Source organism: Giraffa tippelskirchi, chromosome 3, assembly GCF_054371585.1.
Source record: "Giraffa tippelskirchi isolate mGirTip1 chromosome 3, T2T-mGirTip1v1.2.pri, whole genome shotgun sequence".
NCBI lineage: Eukaryota > Metazoa > Chordata > Mammalia > Artiodactyla > Giraffidae > Giraffa > Giraffa tippelskirchi.
Genome location: NC_137277.1, coordinates 188,738,942 through 188,748,304, shown reverse-complemented (window position 1 = coordinate 188,748,304; position 9,363 = coordinate 188,738,942). Strand labels below are relative to the sequence as shown.

General features: G+C 53.5%; 1 protein-coding gene across 1 annotated transcript in view; it reads left to right on the top strand.

Annotated features, from left to right (window-relative positions):
• VWA5B1 (von Willebrand factor A domain containing 5B1) overlaps positions 1-9,363 on the top strand; it is a 69,952-nt gene continuing 60,589 nt past the window's right edge. The window contains exon 1 of the mRNA XM_081580649.1: positions 1-167. The gene's annotated coding sequence lies outside the window, so the exon portion shown is untranslated. The remainder of the gene's footprint in view (positions 168-9,363) is intronic.

Here is a 9,363-nt window from a genome sequence, read left to right as displayed (position 1 = left end):
ACTGCAATGTGGGCATCGATCAAGCCGGGGCCACGGGCGCTGGGCTTGGCACCGGAGCCCTGCCCTGGGTGCCCCCTTCAGCAGCTCTGGGCTCCTCCGAGAGGCAGCGGCTGGGGCTGTGGACAACGGGGCGTGTTTACCCAGACACCTGTTGCTTCGGGGGTGAGGTAAGGGCTGGCCCATTTGGTGTGAGGGTGAGGACGGGGCCGCTGGGCTGTCCCCAGTGTGTGTGTGAGCGTGTACACACATTGTGCGCCTGCACTTGTGGGATGGACCCGCCGGACACAGCGCTGAGGATGCTCCAGCGCTAGAAGTGAGAGATCACCGGACCACATGTTGCTGCCGGTCCCCCCTTCCCCCCTCCCTCCACTCCGTCCCCCTCCTCCCCTGCTTTCTGGAGCGCTCAGGGTGTGAGTGAGTGTCTACTTCTCTTTTCTCCCTGTGGATGAATCTCAGCATCTCCGGCCCCCTGTGTGTTTCTGCGCCCTCCCCTCCCCGCCCCCCACCCGCCCTGACACCTGTTCCACCACCTCCTGCCCCCCTGCCAGTCTCCAGGGCCCCGGGGCCGTCAGGAGCTCTGCGGGCTGTCCTCCCCTGGCTGCTGGGCTCCTGCCCGCTGCCCTCCGGGCACCGGGCGTGTGACTGTCCCCAGAGCCAGCCGCTAGCTGATCCGCGAGCCCTTCTCAGAGCCCCGCACCCCCAGGCTCCTGCCAGGTAAGTGGGGCTCCGGGAGGGAGCAGGGGTCCGCGACGGGCTGCGGGAGGGGAGGGGAGCCTGGCACCCTCGCGCAGCAGTGGCGTCTGCCAACACGTCAAGCCGGGGCTGGAAGTCCCGTCATAACATCTCCCGCGGCGTCGCCAACAGTCCGAGCCCGAGGCTACCCCCGCCCCGCCCGCCCCGCGGCGCAGACCCAGGCTCCGTGGGCACCGGAGAGGGGGCAGGGGAGGAGGGATGGCAGACCCTCCCCTCCCCCACCTCTCCTCCAAGAGCCTCAGGCACCTTCCTGTCTCTCTTCCTGCTCCCCTTCCTTCCTGTCTGTTCCTTTTTTTTTTTTGAAGATTTAAGAGCGGCCTGAGCGCCGCCCCACCCCCCACCCCGCCCCGTCTTCTCCTCCCTGGATTCCCCGGCCCCGGGATCTGGGCAGAGGCTCAGGGGTGCTGGATGAATCCTGGGGTCCTGCCCGAGCCTGGAGGGCAGAGGGCCCCCGAGGCTCCCTCGCTTAGCTGGAATTGGGGGAGGGGGCCCGGCTGGAGGGGAGGGGACCTGAGCGCCTGGAGAGGGGGTGGAGTGGGCGTGGTGTCCGCAGGATGTCTGCCCTGGAGATCTGTGGGGGCCCAGTGCATCCCTGGAGGGTGTGAAGGGTAGGGAGGGAGCTTCAGGGGTTGGTAAGTGGGGGCATGGTGCGGGGATAAACGTGCTGACGTGTTTAGGGGCACGTGTGTGGGATCCCTGTGTCTGCTGGTGTGCAGGGATAGTGTGCGGCGTATCTGTGTGTGTATGTGTGCCCACACATGTACACGTGCAGGCAGCTGTGGATTGAACTTGACCCAGAGGTTGTCCTCCAGGCTTCCCAAGACCTCACATGTTGGCTGCAGGCAGTACTTGTCACCCAGCCTTGGTCAGCATCCCTCCCCAGGGACAGAGCTTCCGCTGATTCCAACCAAACCCTCCCCACCGCCCCCCACAGGTGGTGATCCAGGGCCCCAGAGAGGTGGGCACTGCGCCCTGATGGCAGGCCTGCATACCCCACTGCTCTTCTGACGTGAGACGGGCCAAGGGTCCTGGGCTTAGGGGGAGGGGATGCTCCCTCCCCAGCCTTAGGTAACTCCAGGGCTGTAGGAAACCAGCCCCAAATCCCAGCCAGATCACCCCCTAAGGGGCTCCAGCCATTGGCCATGGGTTTGCCGCCTGGTGGATGGGTGCTGGTGGTCCCGGCCCGGAGGCAAGAGCAGCGTTGCCCTCACTGAGTGGGGCTCACTTGCTCGCTGGCCTCCCCTCACCTGACGGAAGGTGCTGATGCTCTTCTGGGGAAAGGACACCTCTACCGGAATGGGGACAGCGGAGAGGTACCCGGGGGAGGCACCCTGCCCTCCAGGATCCTGGCCTCGGGTTCCTGCTCAGGTTCAAACTGTCCCCTCTCCTGGGGGAGCAGGCCTCTCTTAGCACCCCCTGGCCAAACCCCTCCAACTACATGACCCGAGTAACCAGTGGCCAAGCTGACATAGGTTGCTTGTGGTCTCATGGACGTTCTCAGTGCAGCCACGCTGGGAAGGTGGCTTGGGCCAGGCCCAGCAGAGGGTCACCGTAAAGGAGAGGTTAACAGATTTCCCTCAGGGCATGGGGAGCAGTCTAGTGGGATCAGGGGACAAAATATGGCCCCAAGTCATCAGGGATGCCCAAATCTTTTCATCCCGTTAAACTCCTTAAGGGCTTCCCTGATAGCTCAGCTGGTAAAGAATCCGCCTGCAAGGCAGGAGACCCCAGGTTGATTCCTGGGTTGGGAAGATCCCCTGGAGAAGGGAAAAGCTACCAACTCCAGTATCTGGCTTGGAGAATTCCATGGACAGTCCATGGGGTCGCACAGAGTTGGACACGAGTGAGCAACTTTCACTTTCAAACTCCTTGAAGAGCATGTGTCCGTGGGGCACTGCCTGATGAAAATATAGCTGGAACCTTTCCCTAACCTGTGTTCGCTGGGGTTACTCATCCCGTAGAATGGCTGGCCCATGAAACCCTCTGAGAGAGGGGGCTGGCACTCAGGGTGTTCCGTGTGGAGCTGAGAAGGCTTCCTGGAGGAGGTGACATTTGGGTGGGGACCTGAAGGAAGCGGCGGAGGGATGTGGATACGTGGGTGAATGAAGAGGAGCTTTCATGTGGCTGGAGGTGTGAGGTCAGGAAGACCTGGGAGGAGCAGGAGTCTTGGTTGGCTTGTATTAAGTAAATCACTCGCCATGAACAGAACAACCTAGGGTGGAAAGAGGGAAAGGAATGAAAATCCTTCATCACTGGGGGCCCGCTTTACGCCAGGCTCCGTGCTGGGCATTGCAGTCTCAAGTGTGGAGAGCAAGATGCATCAGTTACCCAGGATGAGACAAAACAGTGCCCATGACCTCTTCCACTTGAGGTCTCTTCGAGCTAGCCATGAGGAGACTCCAAGGAGGCAGGTGGGAGCCATCTGCTCACAGCCTGGAGCAGGGCAGGTGCTAGCCACTTTGGGAGAGAAGAGAGAGAAGGCTAGAGACTGGACCCTGAGGAATTTTTGCCTCCGCTGACCAGTCCCTTGCCTCACTTGAGTCCTGGCCCTGAGCGATGAGCCTCCCAACAGAGGAACAGCAGCCGGAGGGAGGGGACCAGTACTGAGCGTCCTCCCGCTTTATAATGTCTCCTTACCGGGTATCTTCCCCATGGGGTTTTATTTCGTCCTCATTTTACAGATGAGGAAAATGAGTCTTGGAGAGCTCAAAGGGCTTGGTTGGAGGTCACAAAGCGAAAGGCAGAGCCATTTCAGCAGAAATGAAGTGAGGAGGTGGGTGGATCCTGCAGACAGTTCCTGAGTAGGTGCTGGGTGTCCTGAGAGGAAGTGACAGCCGCAGGCACTCGCGCTTCCTTCAGAGAAGATGTTAGGACCACTCTACCAATGGCGATGATCACAGCAGGATGTGGCTGAGCGAGCCTGCGTCCCAGGGCGCTCAGAGCAAGGAGCAACCACCCCCAGATACAGGATAGGGAGAGGCTTCAGGGAGGAGGTGAGACTTGAAAGGGCCGGGAGGAACAGTAGGTTTAGAAACACGTAGATGGCACAAGGGTGCTCTGGGTTGAGGGAAGAACTTGGCGAGGACATGGGGTTGCGGGGGGCAAATATTCTATCTTTTCAAGGACATAGGGCAAGAGTGTAGGAATGACACCAGACCAGGCTTCAGAGGCAGCTTGGGGGTGACCATCAGGGAGGCTGGATCCAACATGCAGTTAAGACTGTTGACAGTCAAGGAGCAGAGAGCAGGGTGATCAGGTCTGGACCTCGGGGAGTGCGTGCAGGCTTAGTCCCTCAGTCACACCCGACTCTGCTGTTAGTTGAAATTTCACAGCTCGACTCCTCCCCGGGATTTGGGTGGGGAGGGGAGGGGGATTCCAGCCCCCAGTTTGAAAGCTCTTAGCTGGATTCTTCTCCCTCCTCCTCTAACCGCACTAGGGGTCAAACTGCTGGACGTAGGACATCGGCCAAGTGGTTCCTACCATGGGTGCCCCTCTGGAGATGGTGAGACGCAGGGTCAGGATGGCAGCTGCAGGGGATTCTCCAGCACAGACACAAAAGGAGCCTGGAGGAGGCAGTGGTCTTCCTGATCCGTGTGTGCAGACCCTTTGCAGGGATCTGAGTTATCACTATCTGAGACCCCACAAGTGTGAAGCTGTTAGTTACCCAAAAAGTCATAACAGAAGAACGTTAATGAAACAACCAATTGAATCGTAGTCCCTGCATGACCGTCTCTCTCGCCAGCATCAGTCCCTGCCCATCAGGTAACATCTCTGTCCACCAGGTCCTCTTTGGCTGTTGGGTGGGGTCAGCAGCTGACCATACGATGCCACAGATTGCATGGTAAAACCGCCGTCCTGTGAAAGTTGTGGCTCTTAATGACTCCAATCAAAGGAGAAGTTGGAGGACTCTTTTAATCCCACCCAAATTCATAGACAAATGAGAAATTGGCAGAGGCAGGCCAGTTAATAACACAAGGAGAGAAAATTGGCCACATTCAGGTTATGATAGGAATCTTCAATCACTGCTGAGACAGTGAAATATGAAATGAAAAAAGTCACATCATTCCAGCATATAACGTTCAAAAATGTTACCGCCCCAACCGCACTTGTTTTATTCTTTGTAAATTTTTTTTTGGCCACATGGTATGTGAAATCTTAGTTCCTGACCAGGGATCAAACTTGTGTCCCTGCAGTGGAAGGGCAGAGTGTTAAACACTGTGCCGCCAGGGAATTCCCATGATTCTTGAAAATTTTAGCATGTTGCACTTGCAATCTTATTTTAATAATGCAAGATTTTATTTTTGTATTTTTTAGTTTCATTTCTTAAAATGAAATCCACGTTGAAAACTTTTTTCCACTCACCATTTCCTATGACATTTTCTACCCTGTCTTAAGTGGATTCACTTGGCCTCTTTCTGGTGAAATTATTGGGGAAATACAGAGATCTTATGTGGTCAGTGTTTAATATTTGTAAAGTTTATGAATGAATGAGTGAATGACTGTCCCTGCAAGGGCCATGCACTTTGCTCTCCAAGTCTTTTGCTTCTGCATTGCCTGCCTCACCTTAGGGCATTCCTTCATTTATTTAACATTTAATGAGTATCTATTGATTGCCAGGCACTGAGTATACAACTGTCTACAAAATATGCAAGACTCTGCCTTCATGGAGCTTGTATTCTAGTGGGCTCACTGTCCAATCTCCCCTTTCCCCACCTCTAATCTCTTCTCAGTAGTGTGGCTTCTGTCCTTGGGACCATAATTACTCGGAGACCCATCCATGGACTGGCTCGCGCTAGTAGATGAGGTGATGGTGCAATAACAAGCAGCAATGTTTTCATTCTGGTTTGAGCCGCACATCCGGGGGTCATGCACACTCTCACTTTCAAGTCCAGGATAACAGAGGCTCCTCGCAGACACGTGTCTCTGTGATCACCATGGCAGGGAATAAGATATGGCCAATTACACACTGGATATTACAGCTTCCACCTGGAAGTGACCCACTTCACTTCCTCTCTGTTCATTGGCCCAACAAGACACACAACCACAGCTTCAGGGGGGCGGAGAAGTGTAGCATTCCTTGTGTCCAGAGAAGGAGCACGAGGAAGAACTGCCCAACAACACGAAGGACACACTCTGGTTTCCCCAAGAGAGGGGAAGCAGAGCCTCTAGGAGGATGTTAACAGAAAACTGGGGGAAGAGAAAAGGTGATCTTGGGCTGGATCCCTTTGAGCATCTTCCCCCCCAGCCCTAGTCACTAACTGATCAGCAGATCTGAATACCTGTGGCCAATGGAGCTGGCTTCTGCAACTCTCAAGCCCCAGCTGAGCAAAGCAATAGATAGGTGTTAACAGTGTCTTAGTGAGCCTGACAGAGGATGAAATGGCTGGATGGCATCACCGACTCAATGGACATGGGTTTGGGTGGACTCCGGGAGGTGGTGATGGACAGGGAGGCCTGGCGTGCTGCGGTTCATGAGGTCGCAAAGAGTCTGACGCGACTGAGTGACTGAGCTGAACTAGCTGAAGTCAGCCTGTGCCGCTGTAACAAAAATACCATTAATTGAATGGCTTAAACAATTTACTTCACATAGCTTTAGAGGCTAGAAGTCTGAGATCAGGGGGCCAGCAAGGTCAAGTTCTTGGGGGAGAACTACTTACTGCTTTACAGACAGCTGGGTGCCTTCTTGCTGTTTGCTTGCAAGGTGGAGAAAGACAGCTCTGATTTCTTCCTCTTCTTGTATAAACCCATAATGGGGGCTCCATAATCATGACCTCATAGAAATCTAGTTATCCCTGGGAAGCCCCACCTCCAAACACCATCCCACTGGGCATCAAGGCCTCAAAATATGAACTTAAAGGGGATACATTCAGTCCACAGCATAGAGGAGGCTGTGCTACAGGAACTCCAATTCTGTTGTGTTACTTTCCCCTTGAGCCTCGTCTCCTGATCCTTCAGTTCAGTTCAGCTCAGTCGCTCAGTCGTGTCCAACTCTTTGCAACCCCATGGACTGCAGCACGCCAGGCCTCCCTGTCCATCACCAACTCCCGGAGCTTACTCAAACTCATGTCCATCGAGTCGGTGATGCCATCCAACCATCTCATCCTCTGTCATCCCCTTCTCCTCCTGCCTTCAATGTTTCCCAGCATCAGACTCCTGATCCTTAAAGTGGGGATAATAATTTATTTTGCCCCTATTTAGAAAGCTCCAATTAATTTATGGATGTGAACATGGTTTGATTATACATTGCTTCATACGAGGTGTGGATACTCTTTATCATTCTTTCAAGGCTCAGTGATGGATTTGAGAGTATAAGCTGGTCAGAGATCAGAACCCCTCACTACTTTTACTTCTTTCCTTTCAATTCTTTGGACCTTGAAGCCTTTTCCAAGATATCCCCTTTCTAAGAGATTCCTCACAAGCCTATTTAGAGGTCTGGCCTTGACCAACTTTGTTCCTCATCCCATCTTCCCCAATGCAGGCCAAAGCTGCCCACTCACCTTTAACAGTCAGCCCTGTTTTGTTCACGCAGCTTTAGCTTGGCCCCTGACACCCTGTTGCTGAGTCAGACACACTGTCCAGACTTGAGGACCCCTTACTCCAGGCCAGGTACTGTGCTTGGCACATCACTTCGTTTTGTCATAATGATGCCAGGAGGTAGGCCTCTAATGTACCCATTTTACAGATCAGAAACCTGAGGCTCAGCAAAGTGAAGTCACTTGTCCATGTGACTCAGAGATACAAGTCAGAGGCAGGCTTCCAACCCAACTCTGTTGGGACTGCAGAGCCTGAGCTCTTGACCCTCAGGCTGGGGGACTCCTGCTCACTTGCCTCTGGTTGGTTTCATCTCTGTTGCTGACAGCCCCACTCTGTATCAGGAAGGCTTCTCTCTTGCTTCTGTGGATTAAGCTCCAGCAGTGTGGTAAATGCAGAGGCACTGGAATGAGACTGCCAGTTCAAGTCCCAGATGTGTCACTTACTAGCTCTGTGCCTTTGGGCAAGTTTTTTAACCTCTCTTAGGTTACTCAGTTCAGTTTAGTTCAGTTCAGTTCAGTCGCTCAGTCATGTCTGACTCTTTGCGACCCCATGGACTGCAGAACGCCAGGCCTCCCTGTCCACCACCAACTTCCGGAGCTTACTCAAACTCGTGTCCATTGAGCTGGTGATGCCATCCAACCATCCCCTCCTCTGTCGTCCCCCTCTCCTCCTACCCTCAATCTTTCCCAGCATCAGGGTCTTTTCAGATGGGTCAGTTCTTCCTATCCGATGGCCAAAGTATTGGAGTTTCAGCTTCACTCAGATCATTTGCTAAAAAAAATATGTATATATATATTTACATATATACATATATATATAGAGAGAGAGAGGATTAGGAGGAATCAGTGTGGTAATCGACATGAATTACTTAGCATAGTGCCTGACCCAGGGACAGCTTGTTACAAGGGTCGGGAACGTCCAGATCATCTCTCTGTAAATCTGGTTGACAGGGACCTAGCTTCTTCACTCTGCTCCCCACTCCCTGCTAACTGTCAGCTGGCACTTTACCACATAGAGTCCTAACAAAAAAAGTGACACCACAGACCTCTTCCGAGGTTTTCCTGCAAGTAAGCTGCCCCTTGAGATCCACTGCGAGGCCGCTGCCTGCATCCTCTATGGTCCATTTACCTCTTGGTTCGGATGACTTCCTGTGGGAGTCACCTTACCTCTTGGTTCAGATGACTTCCGGTGGGAGTCGCCTCAGTGGTGCTGATGCTGCAGGAAGAGAGCCGCGGGGCGGGTCCAGCGTCTGTGCCTGAAGCGTGGGGAAGGATGCGCCCACCCTCGCTCCCGTCCCTACCCCCCTATCCTGACTCTCCCATGACTGGCTGTGCGACCTTGAGATTTACTTCCTCTCCGTGTGTTGATTTCCTCTGCTGTAAAGTGAAGGCGATCCGCTTCAGAGGGTCTTTTATTATTATTATTATTATTTTGGCTGTGCTGGGTTCTTGTTGAGGGGTGCAGGCTCTCTCTATTTGCGGTGCTGGGGCTTAGTAGCTCTGCTGCACGTGGGATATCCGTTTCCCAATGAGGATCAACCCTGTGTCCCCTGTACTGGAAGGCCAATTCTTAACCACTGGACCACCGGGGAAGTCCCCAGAGGGTCTTTATGGGGATTAAATGAGATATTCCCTCAGGTAGGGGAGAAACACCCAGGATTGCCTCTGTGCATGGACTCAACAATCAGACATGCGGCCCCCTTAAACAAGGAATCTTCAAATGATTCCTTCAAATCTTCTCTGCCTTAAAAGAGCAGAGAAGCCTCTTCCTTCTAGAGTGGACCATGGACTGTCAATCTGAGAAAGGGGTATGGGATTCATTCTCCAGGCCCATCTCTTCATGCTGTTAAATGAAGATGCCAAGACTCGGGTGGAGTTGGGAAGTGACTTCTTATTTCCTTCTGCAAAGTACTGAGGGAGTGATGCAGACTTATGGTTATGACATCGATCTCTGAAGCTAGAGTCCCAATTCCAGCTCTGCTTATGACTATATCACCTTGGAAAAGGGATGTAACCACTCTGGGCCTCAGTTTTCTCATCTGCAAAATGGGGATAATATCCATGCCTTACCTCACAG